Consider the following 18,267-nt stretch of genomic DNA (forward strand, 5'->3'; position numbering starts at 1 on the left):
TTACACACGAGGGTATGAGTTAACAAGATCATCTTTATTGACTTGCGGTGGGCCAGCTGCCCCTCACAGCGGTTGTACTCAGCCGCTCATGTTCACCGCACTTCCCTTTGATAGGTGTCTTTTCTCAAATTGGTGGATTCCCTATCTCCCCTCAGGGAGATATTTACTGTGACCAGGTCCCTGGTCACAGTCTCATGAGCTGTCTCCTCCCAAGTCTGTACTCAGACTTGCTCCTTCTACAACCAACTCCTCCAACACTCCGCAACAACGTTCAACAACCTAACTTTTGAGCAGTTCTGTGCCTTATGTATCCTCTGGGGGCTGGCACAACTCTGACATCACTAATCATGGATTCAGAGCATGTGACCACTCCCATCCATACATAGGGCACCTCACCAGGGTGTGAGGGAAAATCTCCATAATTACTGCTGGCATGCCCATAACTTACCAGGCCTTACCGTCAGCAGGAGAGATGACTGTAATCCATTTTACAGCATGGTTACATTCTCCCCCTGGTGAATCCCACCGTCCCCGGCTGGGACATAAATTTGAAGTACCTTTCTTCAGGAAGCACTGTAAAATGAATGACACACATAATTAGTCACAACATTGACAGATTTCACAACCATTTGCGCCAAGCCAGCCCTGACCAGCAGCCACTAACTTACGCAACAGCCATCCTGCTCCCCCTAATAATAGTGACGAGGATCGGGTTTCTTAACTTCCCGACCCCCCATGTCCAGGACTGTCACACTGTAATCATGTGGCAACCCCCTTTCAGGTCGATACACCACTTTATGCTTATAGACATTCCTGCCTATACTCCACACCCGCATAAGGTGCGCTATCCTCTCCTCAGCTCTGCTGCCCTTAATGGCACCTCCCTTATTCACCATATACTCCTCTATGGTCTCTCGCAACCATCTGTCCCTATTGTCCTCGATCTCCTGCATGAGGGGTTCCGGAACGTAGGGATATTCCAAGCCATGGGAATACTTGTACTTGGCGGTAATAGCCCTCTCAGCCCGGCTGCACCGAGTTAAATTAGCATTCCCTGCTCTCCCTGGCAACACCCAAGACAGGGGCTCGTCTGGGTCCACAGGGTCTGTCAGTATACTGGGACCCTTGGGCTTTATACTGCCGTGGCAGATTTGAAACCACCACTCCTGCATCTCCTTTTGCCGTTTCTCCGGCATAAATTCTCCCTTAGCCCACCAGTAATCTACTACATCCTCCCTTTGTAGTAGGAACCGAGTGCGGTCCATCCATCCCACATAACCCTCGAATAATGGGGCCCACCACCGGGTCTCCCTAACCTTCTTGGGCTCTGACTCTAGGGATTCTCCCTCCTCTGTGTCCCCCCAGGAAGACACTCCCGATGTCCCAGTAGATCGGGACTTAGGCCACCCCACACGTTTTGGCCTCTCCTCTAATTTCACGATAGCCACGCTAGGTCTCCAACTAGACGTAGATGCCTCCCCCGAATAGCCTCCACCCACCGACCCATCATCGGAAGTATAACTCGCCAGTCTGTCCCCAGTCCGTTCCTCACCGGTTCCCTGGGACCCTCCCGACATTCCCAAACTGGACGTGGACCCACGGGAAAAGGTGACTGGGACAGGGGCTTTATCTAGGGCATGGGTTTGGGCATAAGGACGGGCAAATGGTATCCGCGGGGTTCCGACCCGCTCTCTACCCTTAGATTGTCCAGGATCACTGCGAGGACTCTCCGCTGGTTGAGCCTCACCCTTCTCGACTCTCCTCGCAGCCTGCCAGCTCTTTGTAGTCACAGGTGATCGGGAAACACTGCCCGATCGCCGAGGCATTGTTGTCATCTCTCCGGTCATTCTGCTACCTCCGCCTGGGCCTGACACCGCCTTTCCTCCACGGATGCCGTCACCAGAGCCTGGTAAGTACAAGGGCTGCTCTTACCGCTCCGCAGGGTGGACGTGGATCGCCCGTCACCGCTGGACCCGCCGGTCCCAGGAATGGAAGGACTTCACCTCTCGGCCTTCCGCTCCACTGGCGACACCCGACTTCTCTCACCGATACTCCCGGTAAGTGGTAGTTTCCTCCCGTTTTCTCAACAGGATACTGCCACAGGCCGGATCACTACACCGGACGACACTCTGGGTTCCTCATCGGAGGAATCCGCTTCCACTCTGCTCGGGGTCACCGTTCGTGGCGACCGCCTTTTTGTCTCTCGATCGGTACGCTGACCGACCGCTCCTTTCTCCTCGGGCTCGGCTTTAACAACCGGCCCCAATCCCGATTCTCCGGGATCCGCACTTTCTTTCCACAGTGCACCGGGGGACCCGGCAGACAGCCTAGCCGTATCCCCCGCGGGTTCGATAGTCTGGATGGGCACAAATGTAGGCATAGGCCACAAGTACTGTGTGCCACATTGCGGGCAGCACGCCGCCGTGCCCACGGTACCACCGGGTAGCCTGCATTGTAGACAGAGGCACACCACAGTCTCGGTGCCCGCCACCCGAATCACCAGTAAGCTTCCTGGTGCTGAATAGGGTTGAGTGGAGACCATCGTAGTCGCTTCTTGTGGACAGGCCATTGTCTTAGTAGGAGTTACTTGCAGCAGCGGTTTGTTCTGTGAACTGGCTCCGCGAGACTGACAAGCAGGGGTTGAGTTGCCAGCCACTCCCTTGACCAGCTCCACCCTCATCTGACAAAGCTGGAAACCACCCCCACTAGTAGCAATTATGGGCGGGTCCCACAGCTTAATAGGATGTCCTTTAATTGAGCCCGCACCTTTCACAGTCCTGGAGGGCGCGGCCACAGCTTTCGCCCTTACCCCCAACAGGGTGGGATTCTTTCCTTGGCGCCAATCCCGGCCAACTGTCTGTAACTTTTGCAACTGCAGAATTCTCTGCAACGAGCCCACGCGGTCTCCCAGGGAAGCGGGAGCCGCCATCTTGGTTTGCTTTTCCAATCACTTTAGCTACGGAGGTAGCTTTTTGTATAGCGCTCACCGGCTGGCAAGCAGATCCTTCCTTTCCACACATTACGACAATGTCCTCAACACTGTCCTCCAGGGTAGTACCCTGCGGTCCTAGGCAGGACCAAAACGGTGCGGCCACAGCCTTAGCACCACTCCACAGTAGGCCCGTGAAAGTCATTTCCTTAGCATGCTCTTCACCCGCACACATGCCATGTGCGCTCTCTCCATTATCCTCCGTCCGCCATCTTGGACCTTCCGCACCGCGCGGATCCTCCATTCTTGCAGTCGCCATTCTTTCACTGTACTTAGAATTATTGTACATGGAGCTCCTCTCTGCGGGGCAGCTACCACACCAGTACAATAAAGATTACCTTGATGCACAACCTTGTGTACCTAATGTAGGCTGGACTCGTGTTTGCACTACCTCAGGCTAGGCTCACTCTCTCTGTGTCTGCTGTATCTCCTTCCTCCCAGTCTGTGCTCCCTTCGGTAAGTGGTCTGGAATGGGCTAGAGTACTCTGGCTCTTCCATGCAATACTTGGGCGTCTACCTACTGTTGGCTAGCCTAGCGCAGACCCTCTCCAGGATTCCTGACCATGTTAACAGGCTATCCCTTTAGGCATCCTACCAACTAGCACTGCCTCAAGGTGACTAGGACAGCTATAGCCCGGCTCCAAACCCCCAACTCTTTTCAGGCCCCTAGGTCGTCCCTGCGAACTGACAAACTCCATCAGCCCCCTGACTACCCCTAGGTCCGTCCCAACGCAGCACAAAGTGGCAGCAGACACTCTCCCTGTTTCCAAGTGACCTAGCAAAAGCCTGTCCTGTTGACAGGTCTACATATCTCAGCAGCGCCTCCAAATGTAACGGATTTTCTGGCCTAGCCTGACCCACCCAATCTCACATTGGCCCCTGTGGTCTAACAAGTCCCCATTACAGTGTAGTGTCTGGTGGTGCACCTGTTGGCAACAGGACTCCTGAGTCTCCCGCATGATATTGTGTGGGGATTCCAACCCAGACAGGCAGCTGAGGTAGTGTGCATGAGTCCTACCTATATCCAGTGCAGCGCCTCCACCTCATCAGGATCCCAGCGTCCGCTTGTGGATGGTCCTGGTGAGGAACTCCTCTGTGGTGCACTCCTCTGTGTAGTCACTCCACACTTACACACGAGGGTATGAGTTAACAAGATCATCTTTATTGACTTGCGGCGGGCCATCTGCCCCTCACAGCGGTTGTACTCAGCCGCTCATGTTCACCGCACTTCCCTTTGAAAGGTGTCTTTTCCCAAATTGGTGGATTCCCTATCTCCCCTCAGGGAGATATTCACTGTGACCAGGTCCCTGGTCACAGTCTCATGAGCTGTCTCCTCCCATGTCTGTACTCAGACTTGCTCCTTCTACAACCAACTCCTCCAACACTCCGCAACAACCTTCAATAACCTAACTTTTGAGCTGTGCTGTGCCTTATGTATCCTCTGGGGGCTGGCACAACTCTGACATCACTAATCATGGATTCAGAGCATGTGACCACTCCCATCCATACATAGGGCACCTCACCAGTGTGTGAGGGCAAACCTCCATAATTACTGCTGGCATGCCCATAACATACCAGGCCTTACTGTCAGCAGGAGAGATGACTGTAATCCATTTTACAGCATGGTTACATATATATAACTGGGTTGAACTGGGACGAGACTTAGATATGATAAACTATAATTTATTCCTTTATAAAGGTGAACACACAAAATATACAAATAACAGGCAAAATATGGACACTTACTTAAAGATGGAAATGATGAAACAATCACATCTGGACTGGCAGTTCATACAGCACTCTTCATCATCCCAAGACACGAAAAGCCATGAAAAGGCCTTGCATGCAGACATTGCATAGCATTTCTCTCAGCAATCAAGATGGTATAGAAGAATAACACAGGATAAAGGGTGGACAACCGTTTATAAACCTTTTGTAACCCTATCCTTAACATTAAGTACAGGTGATTGGTTTTCAATTACCTGTAGCCACTCATTAACATGGAAACACATTTTGATACATGCCCCCAGCTAGTTGGCACATGCTCAGTTGGACTCTGGGGTCTCATTTCTGCAGCCCCACATTTGCATCAGGAATGCCAGCCAGTCTACTAAATGGAATTTCTGGCAGCAAACCCTTTGTTGTAAGGTGTGAAATGGGACACTTATAGCCTGCTCTGGTTTGAGTCATCTCCGCCCTCCTGTAAACAGTGTAGGTGATAAACTCCTTTGAACAGCACTTAAATTCTAGACATTAGGGTGCTTCCCTGGCCATCTGCTAACTTATGGCCAAAGGAATTCCCTCTGATTTCTGTCCCTACCTGGGGACACAGTGTTAAGGATAAAACACAAACATATTAAAATATCCGGTTCCGTTGGGTCCAGCAGGACCAAACTTCCCAGTTCTCAATGCCGGAACTGGGACACCCTATGGTCCAATTTGAGACTTGCTACGACCCTCAGAACCGGAGTTACACAAATGCACCTTAAACCGTTTCCTATTTTAATATAATAATCTCCGCTGTAAATTAAATCACGGTTTTTCACTAAATCCCCATTGAAAACAACGGGCTTCGCCGCCATAGACTTTCAATGGCAAACCGCCGCCGCTGGTAGCTATGGGAATCCGTCGCTATAGACTTTCAATGGGGCCACACCGCCGTTGAAGTCAATGGGGGGTTTCCGCCATAGCCGGTCAACGGAAATTGGCCGCCATTGAAGTCTATGGGTAAAGTCCCGAACTTTCAAGGGGGTCCATACTCCGTCGGGTTGGTCCAAGAGGGTCAAGGATGGTTCTGCAGCGATGCCGGAGCAGTGACTACAGGTACCCCAAACCCTGGCCCTCTGGACCCTCCGGAACCGGAGCTATGGATTCCTAAATTTCAGCTTTTCACACTTAGCCGTTTTCTTGAGCTGTTTCTGCCGCCGCCATTGGAACCTATGGCGCGACCCGCTCTTCTCGGTTCGACCCTTATCGGGGGTCCAGGATTTGGGGACCCGGTGGTGGTCGAGTGGGGGGAGGCCTAGGAACTAGGGGCAAAAAGAATTTTATTTCTAGGTGCTCTAGAACTGTTTATTCGCACGCCACTTGTCGTTGAACTTGGCTAATAAGTGATCAAAGCTCTCTTTTAGATAAAGTATCCGCTTTGCGGTTTTGCGGTTTGGACGGCAGCCAACTCGTTCCTGGAAAGCTCCTTCGAGGAATCTCCATTGAAGTCAATGGGCCCATTGACTTACATTGGGAAACCGCCGCTCCTCCTCTCGGACGCCATCTGCTGGTCTTCAAAGGAAACAGGACCAAAACAGCAAGATTCGCCATTAGAATGCATTGAGCCCTAATGGCGGCCTATGGGACCCTGCAAAATGGTGCCTGAAAAGGCGGGAAAATTACACAAAGGGCTATAATCATTAAAGAACTATTAACCCTTGTACTCCCGGATGGATCCTAGTGTGTGTGTGATGCAGACACTGATATAACAATAAAACCTGGGAACGGGAATACACATTTTCATGTTATAACAAGGGTTAAATCCCATTTCTGGACCTCAGCCCAGTTAACCCCTTGTCTCCCTGGTGAGGTCAGGGGGTGGCCAATTGGGGTGTAACCCCTTTAATCCCGGGCCAAATCCTCCCCATCGTCACACCTCCCCTGCTCAATGGGTGCCTGGTGCCCCAGCTCCCTCGCCCTGGCACTGGATACCACTGGCGCCCTTGAAGCACTCCATAAGTCCTGAGGGGTTGGCTTGGCAAAATTGTCCTTCGGCATTGTCCAGTACATTGTCCTGGCCACAGTGGATTGTAAAGTACAGATCCTGCGGAGCAGTGCTCCACCGTGGCCACCGGGCATTCTCCTTTGCCTCCCTCTGCCCCCCACCCAGTGCCTGGTGAACCAAGTCCATGGTGAAGGGGCCCCTTTGCAGACCAGGCTGCACACTGCCCAGAGACTGGCATGTTTCTACACCTGCAGGAGACCAGCTATCCAGCACAGACCGTCGCTTTCCTGTCAACCAAGTCTGGGAAAGAGCTATGTCACTATCCTGTAGGGACCATACCTGCCCTGGCTCTGTGCCTACCTGTAGCTGCTCTGCTATACTCCTGACTCTCCTCCCTGGCTGCCTATCTACCCACAGCCCCTCCTTTGGGAACCCTGGGGAATCTGTCAGGGGGGTCACTCCTGGCCCGTCAGAACAAGGGACCTTCTGCCTACCTAGCCCATCCCTAGCTTCTGCCAGCTGCCTAACACCCCACTGACCTCCTATCTCCCCCTGCTCCATGGTGTCTCCCTGCCTAGCATCCCCTAGGCCCAGCACCTCAGCCTGCTGCTTACCTCCCTGCAGCCAACCTGCACTCCTCTCTCCCCTGGGCAATTCTAACCCAGACACTGGAACTACCTGAGTGCACCTACCTCCCTGACCTCTTCTCCCCCTTACCAGGGATGAGCTCAGGAGCATCTCTCCAGATGCAACCGCCTTAGCTCTTGGCTGGCAGGTATCCCTGGGGTGGCACAAGCCTGCCACTGCCCCGGATACCCCCAGCCCATAGCCAGGCTGCAACAGGGGGTTGCTGATCTGAGACACCCCCTGAGGCTCTTCCAGGGTAATGTGGAACTCTAGCTGCCATACCTGCTGCTTTCCCTCCCCGGCTACCACTAGCCCTTCTTCTCCCACTGAGAAGTGATGCTGGCTACCTACCTGCAGCCTCCCCTCACTCCGCTTCTCCCTAGCTAATCCTAACCTGGATCCTAGGGCTACCTGAGTGAGGCCATCTCCCTGACACTGTCTCCCCACTGCCGGGGATGAGCTCAGGGTTGCTGGTGCAGATGCACCCACCTTAGCTCCTGGCTGGCAGGTAATCTGGGGGTGGTCTAACTTTGCCACAAAGCCTGATACCTCCAGCCCGTAGCAAGGCTGCAACAGTGGGGCTCTTAACCGAGAGTCCCCTTGCTGCTCCGCCAGGGTAATGGGGAAGTCTATCTGCCCTACAAGCTGCCCTTCCTGCCCCTCCCCTGGTACCCCTATCTCCTGCCACCCCCCAGTCACCCGTATAGTGAAACAACAGGGTACAGTCATAGGGAAAAATAAGTCAGGGTCAGTCTGCGACTTGGTCTGGCTTACCTCGCTGGTCCCCGCAGAGACTGCCGCTTTCGTTGGTCCCGATTGCAGGGGGCCTGGAGTGGCCGCCGCCGGCATCATCTGGGCCGGGAAGCAACGGGTCGCCGCCGCAGCAGCGCCCGGGGTTGGCACAGGGGAAACGATGCAGGACCGGGGTCCCAGGTCTTTGTGGAGAAACACAGCTCCATGCAAACTTGGTAACATAACCCCCTCCCGCAATCCCTGTCCCTCCCCCCACTCAGAAAGGGCTCCGGCACTTTGCCGGAATCGCGGCTCTTCTGCCGCCGCCGCCGCCATGGGCGAGCCCCGGTAGCTGCCGCAGCAGTACCCGGCTTTGATGCAGGGTCGCCGGCGTGGATTGTGGGGCTCTGGTCATCGCTGGGAATCGCCAACTCCGCCAAACAATGTGAAACACCCACCTCCCGCACACCCCAACCCTGCCCCCAAATAAAATTGCCGCCGGCAGGATGCCGGAGTGGCGGCTTCTTCTCCGCCGGTTCTCCACCGGGATCAGGTGGATCTCCGCTGCTCTCCGCCGCTGTTGCTGATGCAGCCCGTCCAGGTTCTCCAGGAGACATCCCGAGGAGGGTTGTCGCCCTGGCTGGGCGGGAGCCATCAGAGGATGCCGCTAACTGGGTCATCTTTTCCGCAGCTCGTGAGTGCTGGCCCTGAGGGGCTTCTTCGCCCGACCGCGCACGGTCTGGGCACTGGGCATTATTGTGGCCCATTTGTTGGCAGTGCCGCAGCGGCTACCGGTGCTTCTCTGCCACCGGTGGACTAACCCCAGCAAGGGGCAACGGAGTCCAGAGCGGAGTTGCTTGAGCGCCGGGCTCATTCCAGAGCTCCTCCGCCACCGGTGGACTAACCCCAGCAAGGGGCAACGGAGTCCAGAGCGGAGTTGCTTGAGCGCCGGGCTCTGGGAGGGGATAAGCGGGTCGGTGTGGTACCAACACCAGGAACTGGGTCCACTTCGCCGGGAACCACGTCTTGCCCAACGCACACACCAGTGCCAGCTCTTTCAGGGAAAATGGACGGACCGCCACAACGGCCGTTACCTCTCCTGGTGCAAGACTTCCATGGTCTCCGAGACCACCCGCTCCCTCCACAAGTCTCTGCCATCCCGGAGCTGGGTCCATTCCCTGCTCTCCGGGCGGTTTGATGGTTACAGTGGCTGCAGCTGTGGATCTTTGCTCAGCCTGCCGGGTTTCATGCTCACCGATCGCTGTCTCTCTCTCAGCCTTGCTGGCTGCTGGTCCCCGCGCTGACTTGATGCACTCCTCCGGTCTCGGTGCCCGGCTCCAGTCAGACGGATTGCCGGCACTTTGGTTCTGGAGGTAATGCTTCTCACAAGTAGGGGAACAGTGAGGAGGTGCCATATCTTGTGTTATATGTTGTACACTGTGTGTTCAATATCTTTAGTCCCAGGAACTTGCAATTACCATCAAGTTCCCACTATATTACAGTATCCCGCAGAACACTAGTAATACAGGTCCAGTTCAATCCCGCCGCTGCCACCAGTTAATTACAGGCCTGTCACGGTGACCTTATGACAGGCTGCAATTTACACCAAATATATATAATATAATATATATATATATAACTGGGTTGAACTTGGACGAGACTTAGATATGATAAAATATCATTTATTCCTTTATAAAGGTGAACACACAAAATATACAAACAACAGGCAAAATATGGACACTTACTTAAAGATGGAAATGATGAAACAGTCACATCTGGACTGGCAGTTCATACAGCACTCTTCATCATCCCAAGACACGAAAAGCCATGAAAAGGCCTTGCATGCAGACATTGCATAGCATTTCTCTCAGCAATCAAGATGGTATAGAAGAACAACACAGGATAAAGGGTGGACAACCGTTTATAAACCTTTTGTAACCCTATCCTTAACATTAAGTACAGGTGATTGGTTTTCAATTACCTGTAGCAACTCATTAACATGGGGAACACATTTTGAAACATGCCCCCAGCTAATTGGCACATGCTCAGTTGGACTCTGGGGTCCCATTTCTGCAGCCCCACATTTGCATCAGGAATGCCAGCCAGTCTACTAAACGGAATTTCTGGCAGGAAACCCTTTGTTGTAAGGTGTGAAATGGGACACTTATAGCCTGCTCTGGTTTGAGTCATCTCCGCCCTCCTGTAAACAGTGTAGGTGATAAACTCCTTTGAACAGCACTTAAATTCTAGACATTAGGGCGCTTCCCTGGCCATCTGCTAACTTATGGCCAAAGGAATTCCCTCTGGTTTGTGTCCCTACCTGGGGACACAGTGTTAAGGATAAAACAAAAACATATTAAAATATCCGGTTCCGTTGGGTCCAGCGGGTCCAAACTTCCCAGTTCTCAATGCCGGAACTGGGACACCCTATGGTCCAATTTGAGACTTGCTACGACCCTCGGAACTGGAGTTACACAAATACACCTTAAACCGTTTCCTATTTTAATACAATAATCTCCGCTGTAAATTAAATCACGTTTTTTCACTAAATCCCCATTGAAAACAACGGGCTTCGCTGCCATAGACTTGAAATGGCACACCGCCGCAGCTGGCAGCTATGGGAATCCGCCGCCATAGACTTTCAACGGGGCCACGCCGCCGTTGAAGTCAATGGGGGGTTTCCGCCATAGCTGGTCAACGGAAATTGGCCGCAATTGAAGTCTATGGGAAAAGTCCAGACCTTTCAAGGGGGTCCATACTCCGTCGGGTTGGTCCAAGAGGGTCAAGGATGGTTCTGCAGCGATGCCGGAGCAGTGACTACAGGTACCCCAAACCCTGGCCCTCTGGACCCTCCAGAACCGGAGCTATGGATTCCTAAATTTCAGCTTTTCACACTTAGCCGTTTTCTTGAGCTGTTTCTGCCGCCGCCATTGGAACCTATGGCGCGACCCGCTCTTCTCGGTTCGACCCTTATCAGGGGTCCAGGATTCGGGGACCCGGTGGTGGTCGAGTGGGGGGAGGCCTAGGAACTAGGGGCAAAAAGAATTTTATTTCTAGGTGCTCTAGAACTGTTTATTCCCACGCCACTTGTCGTTGAACTTGGCTAATAAGTGATCAAAGCTCTCTTTTAGAAAAAGTATCCGCTTTCCGGTTTTGCGGTTTGGAAGGCAGCCAACTCGTTCCTGGAAAGCTCCTTCGAGGAATCTCCATTGAAGTCAATGGGCCCATTGACTTACAATGGGAAACCGCCGCTCCTCCTCTCGGACGCCATCTGCTGGTCTTCACAGGAAACAGGACTAAAACAGCAAGATTCGCCATTAGAATGCATTGAGCCCTAATGGCGGCCTATGGGACCCTGCAAAATGGTGCCTGAAAAGGCGGGAAAATTACACAAAGGGCTATAATCATTAAAGAACTATTAACCCTTGTACTCCCGGATGGATCCTAGTGTGTGTGTGATGCAGACACTGATATAACAATAAAACCTGGGAACAGGGGAATACACATTTTCATGTTATAACAAGGGTTAAATCACATTTCTGGACCTCAGCCCAGTTAACCCCTTGTCTCCCTGGTGAGGTCAGGGGGTGGCCAATTGGGGTGTAACCCCTTTAATCCCGGGCCAAATCCTCCCCATCGTCACAATGATTACTGGAGTGGGTGGCATGGAAGAGGAATCCGGGAAGTGAGAGCTCTGGAAGACGAGTTTTAAGAGCGAGACATGAAACACTGATGGTATCTTCATGGATTTTTTCTAGAATTGGGTAGGGACCCAAAAATCTTGGAGCAAACTAGTGGGTGTCTTGAGTCTGATGTTCTTTGACGATAGCCACACTCTGTTTCCTGGGTTGAATTCGGGAATCCTGTGACTATGGGGATCTGCCTGGTTCTTTTGTCTGAGTAGCCTCCCCAAGGCTCCTTTGAATCCTCCTCCATGAGTCAAATAAGAACTTGATTCTAGTGTCTGCCGCTGGGACCCTGGAAGAAGAAGATGGGATGGTAAGCCGTGCAGGATGAAATCCATTATTGATGAAAAATGAAGATTCCCATGTTGATTCGTTTGTTAATGAATGGTGGGCAAATTCTGCCCAGGGGAGATGGTCCACCTAGTCGTCTTGGGCATCTGAGATTAAGCACCGTAAGCACATGAGAAAAGCTAGTAGGTCCTGCAAGACAAGACCTACAGAAACTTCAATCTGGGGCACTCTTTAAAATCGGTACAAAATTATTAATTTATTAGATAAACAATGGACGAGGAAAAATACTGACAAAAAGATATAAAACACTAAAAAACATTTAGTGGACCGTCTCAGGCACAATATAGTCCTGATGGTACAAACAAAATAAATGTGGGTAAGTAGAATAGTGACATGTAAATGTGTGTCTGATATCTGCCCACAATATAGCTGAACTAAGTACCATCAAAAAGTAGACTGCACAGTAGTTTCAAGTATCAAAACACTTCCACCCAACTGCAGACACAGCTAGTAATAAGCACCGTAAGTACTGCTCCAGGGTCTGATTTGTCCTCGGTCTGACCATTGGTCTGGGGGTGGTACCCAATCAAAAAGTGTAAGGCAATGCCCATCTTCTGGGAAAATGACCGCCAGAACTTGGAGATGAATTGTGACGCACGATCGGAGACTATGGTTAAGGGTAACCCATGGATGTGAAAAATTTCCTTAATAAAGACATCAGCCAGCGTGGTCGAGTTGGGAAGGCCTCTCAGAGGGATGAAATGTGATTGTTTGGAAAAACAGTTGACTATGACAAGTGTGGTGTTCATTCCCTTGGAGAGGGGTAATTCGACAACAAAGTCCATGGACAAGTGACTCCAAGGACGATCTGGTATGGGAAGGGGACGTAAGAGTCTGGGTGGTTTGTTGCGAGGTGTCTTGTTGCGGGCTCATATGAAGCAAGACTTGACAAATTCTTCGATGTCTTTTTGCATAGTGGGCCACCACAAAGTTTGTTTAATGAGGACGATGGTTCTTCTGGTGCCTGGGTGCACCGGCAGATTTGGAGGAAATGACCCCATTATAAGATTTTCTTGCAAAAACGTGGAGCCGCGAACGAACAACCGTCCGGAACCTCTAGACCTTCCGGAATATGAGATTAATTTGTCAAAATGTCATCCAGAACATCAAAAGAATTGGCAGGATATATTTGGACAGAAGAATGGTTTTGGATTGGACCTTGGGTTTGTCCTCAACAATAAACTGTCGGAAAAAGGGCGTCCGCTTTTAAATTTTTTGACCCAGGAATGAAAGAAATTATATAATTGAATCGTGAGAAGAAAAGTGACCAGCTGGCCTGACGAGCTCCAAGAAGACGGGTGCTGTCTATATACAGCAAGTTCTTATGATCAGTAAGAATGGTGATTGGGTTTTCCGTGCCTTCCAGGAGGTGTCTCCATTCTTGTAGAGCAAGTTTGATAGCTAAGATCTCCCGATTATCGACGTCATAGTTCTGATCTGCCGTAGAAAATAACGCACAAGGATGTAGCTTGGTTTGAGGTGACAGTCTCTGGGATAATATGGCACTGCCCCCCACGTTGGATACATCCCCTTCCAGGGTTAGGGTAGTGTAGGGCCCGGATGAATTAAGATGGGTGCAGAAACAAAGTCTTTTTTGAGAAGATCAAAGGCCTAGACTGCCACGGGTGGTCAGGGGGCAGCGTCTGCCCCTTTCTTGGTTATGGCTGTGATCGGGGCTACCGTGGAAGAATTTTTTTAGATGAATCTACGGTAATAGTTTGGATTAGGAGGCTTGATACATAGCTGGGGAGCGGTGCACACGCGTCGCGTGTTTGCATCGCGTAACGCTGACATGACACGGGGCGGGGCCAGTCCCTACAACGTCAGATGACATACTTTGCGTGCGTGCACAGTGTGATCTGCGGTGCTGCACGAGCCTGAAGGTAAGGAGGGAGCTTGCCGCGGGGGACTCGCTCCCCGATTCCTTACAGGCTTACAAATAGGCCATCGGACTTGGATTTGTTTTGCTCTTCGGCTTTTTTTGCCCATCAAACCTTGGATTTCTTTTTTGTTTTGTTTTTTTGTTAGCCATCAGGCTAGGATTTGTTTTTTATTTTATTTAAGTTTTTTTTTTTTTTTTTTAATGGTTGGGCATCAACTCTACTGGATTGTTTCAGGGCGGCTTTTAAGATAAAGGACACGGCCTTTAAGAAGGCTCGGTTAAGTGATCACATTTTGTAATGGTCAACGTTGATAGCCACATTGGCAATCAAGGCCCCCATTGAGGGCCTAGGTAGCTACAGTGACAACAATGGATTAAAATTATTTTTTTTTTAATGGGATTATGATTTATGTCTTTATTTTTAATGCATTTTGTAATGCTTTTCAATTGGGAAAAGCTCTATTAGCCACACTTTGCCAATAGTGCTATTGCCCATTAGTCTCGTGGGGAGTTGTTAGGTTGGAGGGGTTATGGTGGAAGGTGACATGTGAAAGGGAGGGTAGGCCACTCAGAGGGTGATACTAGGGGAGGGGGTTAACCCCTTGTATGCTATAGTGGTTGTACCGCTATGACATTCAAGTGGTAGTAGGGTATTTAGGCTATTTGAACTAACCCTTCGGTTACCTTAGTATCCATGAAGGCATGCATAATGCATGCCTTCATAGCCACTATGGCTTCCAAGGGGTTAATACACCGGTCTTGGGTACATTTCTGGGCCTAGTCCTAGGTATTCACTTTGGCCACTTCAAAGCCCTGGACAAGAACATTCTGCTACCTGGCTCAAAGCACCTAACGCCAAATATAGCGATGTCCTAAAAAAAATGCATTAACTTCTGTGTTAACTTTAACGGACTGCTGTGAGGTGGTCTACGCCTTTTGCATCTCATTATAACTGACGTCCATTAAAGTTACTAGCAGGCTGTCTTAGCTTAATGAAGTTAACGTCTCGTTAAGTCATTAATGGACTTCTGAGGATCTACACCCTTGTCCCTGGAACTCAAGAAGTGCATCTGCCTCTCTTCCCCTTCACTTCTCATTCTGCACAACTTTTTTGCATTAATCTCTGATCTTGTTTTCAGTCCTATAACCCTATTGATTTATTTTTTTTTGGCTGGTCCTCAGTAAATTATCTGCTGGAAGGTTTTTTCTTATCCTGGAATATTGCTAGATTAAAAGTCTTTCTCTGTCCGGTGTCTTTCTCTCACACCTTTAGTATTTATTATAACCACACTTTTGCTTCTTGGCAGGATCACAGAAATACGGGGAGCGATAAGATGTTGGAAGATTTAATTTCTATGCCTGGAAGTGAGGACTCAGCGGCAGGATTGATCAATGTAGCTGGGAGTCAGCAAATTTGGAGACATGATTTATTATGCAAATTACTCTTATCTTTCTATAGTGCAGCCAGTGTCTGAAGGACTGTAGAATATAGGTTTTAGCACAGACATAGTTATCTTCAAAATATATTAATGCATGGAACTCTGCATATTATAAAGCGGTATATAAGTTTACAATACACTAGCTGCACAGTATTGATATAGCAGCCCTACCTAACATGACCCATTTTTAGAGGATGGGAACAGTTGTATCGTCTGGAAGCTGAACTGCATTCATTTCAGCTCCTGGGACTCCCAGTTCCCAAGATAGTTGCTGATATAGTTACCAGTTTTTCCTCACAGGGATTTAAATGGCCGTTCAAAGGAAGCCACAACAATCACATTGCAGCTTCATATTGGATTATGAAAAAAGTGTTTGATTCTGTCTACACCTGGAGAGTTGTTGAAAAAGCATACACTGGTATTATTAGCAACAATTATGAGAGTGCCACATGAACTAGTATATTACATGAATAAACAAGCAAGATAAGAATCAGCAAGGGAATGAAACAGGGGGAAAAAATAAGTCACCAAAGCTTTCCACAGTAACACTTGATGAATTGTTCAAAACATTGAATTGGGAAGAAAAGGAGTAAAAATCAACAGTGAATACTTGTCACCTACGATTTGCAGATGACATTTGTTATTTTTGGCACATGTCCAGAAGACATCTATAAACTCATTGAAGCAAGTAAGAAGAAGGGCCTCCTTATGAATCTCGGCAAGACCAATTGATGTTCAACATATGTGTCAACTCTACAAAAAAAATGGAATAGAGCTATAAGTAGAAAATGATGTCTATCTTGGGTAGCAAAAATCAGTGGATGGAAACCTTTCAAATTAAATCCATAGGAGAATGAAAATGTAGGTATATCTTTGTTTGTATAGTGCCATCCATGCACATAGTGATTTACAGCAGTAGTACACGTGATAAAATAATAGACAAAGGGGCCTATTCACAAAACTTCGATAAGTTTAGTGGATTGCCGAGCGGGTTTGCATTTTCTTACCGCACTATAAAAAATGTGTGTCAAAACGGTAGTCACTAAGAAAAATCACAATTTTGTTTATAGTTTGGTAAAAAAAATGCAACATTGCACTACTCTTGATTTTTTTCCAAGACTTATGTTTGTGTTTGCTTAAACTACAGCCTGGAAGAGTTGCACGGAGAGATCTGCATCTCCTTGCACAGCTCTTACAGTCGATCACGCAGTTTGAATATTAATTTTAATAACACAGTATTGTAGCACGGGTCTCCTGAGCTGAGCCGCATTAATTTCAACAAAAATTTGCCAAATAATGCATTGCTTGACACTGTGCTTATCTATACCCAGAAAGGGGCATAGATAAACACATTGGCAGTGAATGGGAAACCTAAAAACAATGACACAATTAAATAAAATACAATCAATGTGTTTCTTGCCTTTGCTAGATTCACACCCGTCATACTCCGGCACAATCTCTTGACCCATGATGTAATCCTCAACAGCCGATGTGCAGAAGTCCACAATGATCTGTTTGTTGAAGAGACATCTCCGGTAAGTTCTTTCCTTCTTTTCTTTATTTTCTTTCCTTTTTTCTTTTCTTGTTTCTTTATTTCTGTCTTCTCTGCGGTATAATCCAAAAGGGGCAGGAGATGTTGCCCGATGTCTCCTTGGGCTCAAATGAGATGGGACAGGCCTTCTCTAAGGCCTGTGACTTCACATTTGAGTGTCAAATGGTATACCCCCAATCCAATTTGTTGGTGTACCATGTGACAGGTTCCGTTTTTTATTTAAGCATGTGATGTCATCAAAACGGGAGGGAAGCCAGCCAATCAGATAGTATATGCTTCCCTCCCTTTAATGTGACATCACCAGCAAAAAAAGAAAAAGGCAGCCATGATATGGTACACCAAGCAATCGGATTGGTAGATATACCATGTTATGCCTTTCATTTTTTAGAGTGATGTGACGTCATCAAAAAGGTGTAAGGATTCTTCTCAATCTGTGCTGGGTTTTTCTGCCAGTTCATGTTTTTCAGGCTGCCTGTCCTTTCTGTTCAATTTGGCCATTTTGGTTACTGGCAGTCTGCTATTTAAGGCTGCACTTCCTTGTGGTAGTCGCCGAGCAAAGTTCTGTGTTTTTGCAGCTCCTGTCGGTCTTTGCGGTCGCCGTTTCCTGTTACCTGTTGGATTCCGTTGCTGACCCTGGACTGTGACCCGACCTTGCTGCTTTCTGCCTGCCCTGCTCTTTTGCCTGTTGCCTGTACTTTGCTCCCCTGCCGCCTGCCCTGACCTTTTGCCTGTACCCTGGACTCCGTGCCATTGCCACCAGCCCTGACCCCTGATTCCATACCGACTATGGATACTCTTACGGGATTTTGTCCCTAGGCTGTGGTCGGTTTATTTGCATCCCTACCTCAGCCCTGCGGGCCCGCTTCCTAATTTGAGACAAGCACCATCACAAAAGGGAGGTCAGATAGCCAATCAAGTAGCATGTCTCCCTCCCTTTTTGATGACGTCACATTACTCAAAAAAATGACACTAAAATATGACATCACAGGCCTTATATAAAGCCTGTCCCATCTCATTTGAACCCAAGAAGATATCGGTGTAACATCTCCGGACCCTTTTGGATTATTTAGCTCAGAAGACAGAAGGAAAGAAAGAGGAAAGAAGGAAAGAACTTAACAGAGACGTCTCTTCAGTCAACAGAGGATCGTGGACTTCTGCGCATCGGCTGTTGAGGAGCATTGCATTGTCGGTCAAGAGATGGTGCTGGAGTAGGACGGGGGTGAATACAGCAAAGGTAAGAAACACATTGATTGTTTGAATTTTATTTAATTGTGTATTTTATTTAGTTTGCCCATTC

General features: G+C 49.3%; 1 long non-coding RNA gene across 1 annotated transcript in view; it reads left to right on the forward strand.

Moving 5' to 3' along the window:
- LOC142491141 (uncharacterized) overlaps positions 1–16,702 on the forward strand; it is a 32,630-nt gene extending 15,928 nt beyond the window's left edge. The window contains exon 4 of the long non-coding RNA XR_012800304.1: positions 15,287–16,702. This is a non-coding gene — a long non-coding RNA (uncharacterized LOC142491141). The remainder of the gene's footprint in view (positions 1–15,286) is intronic.
- Positions 16,703–18,267: the final 1,565 nt, after the last annotated feature.

This window comes from Ascaphus truei, chromosome 3, assembly GCF_040206685.1.
Source record: "Ascaphus truei isolate aAscTru1 chromosome 3, aAscTru1.hap1, whole genome shotgun sequence".
Taxonomy (NCBI): domain Eukaryota; kingdom Metazoa; phylum Chordata; class Amphibia; order Anura; family Ascaphidae; genus Ascaphus; species Ascaphus truei.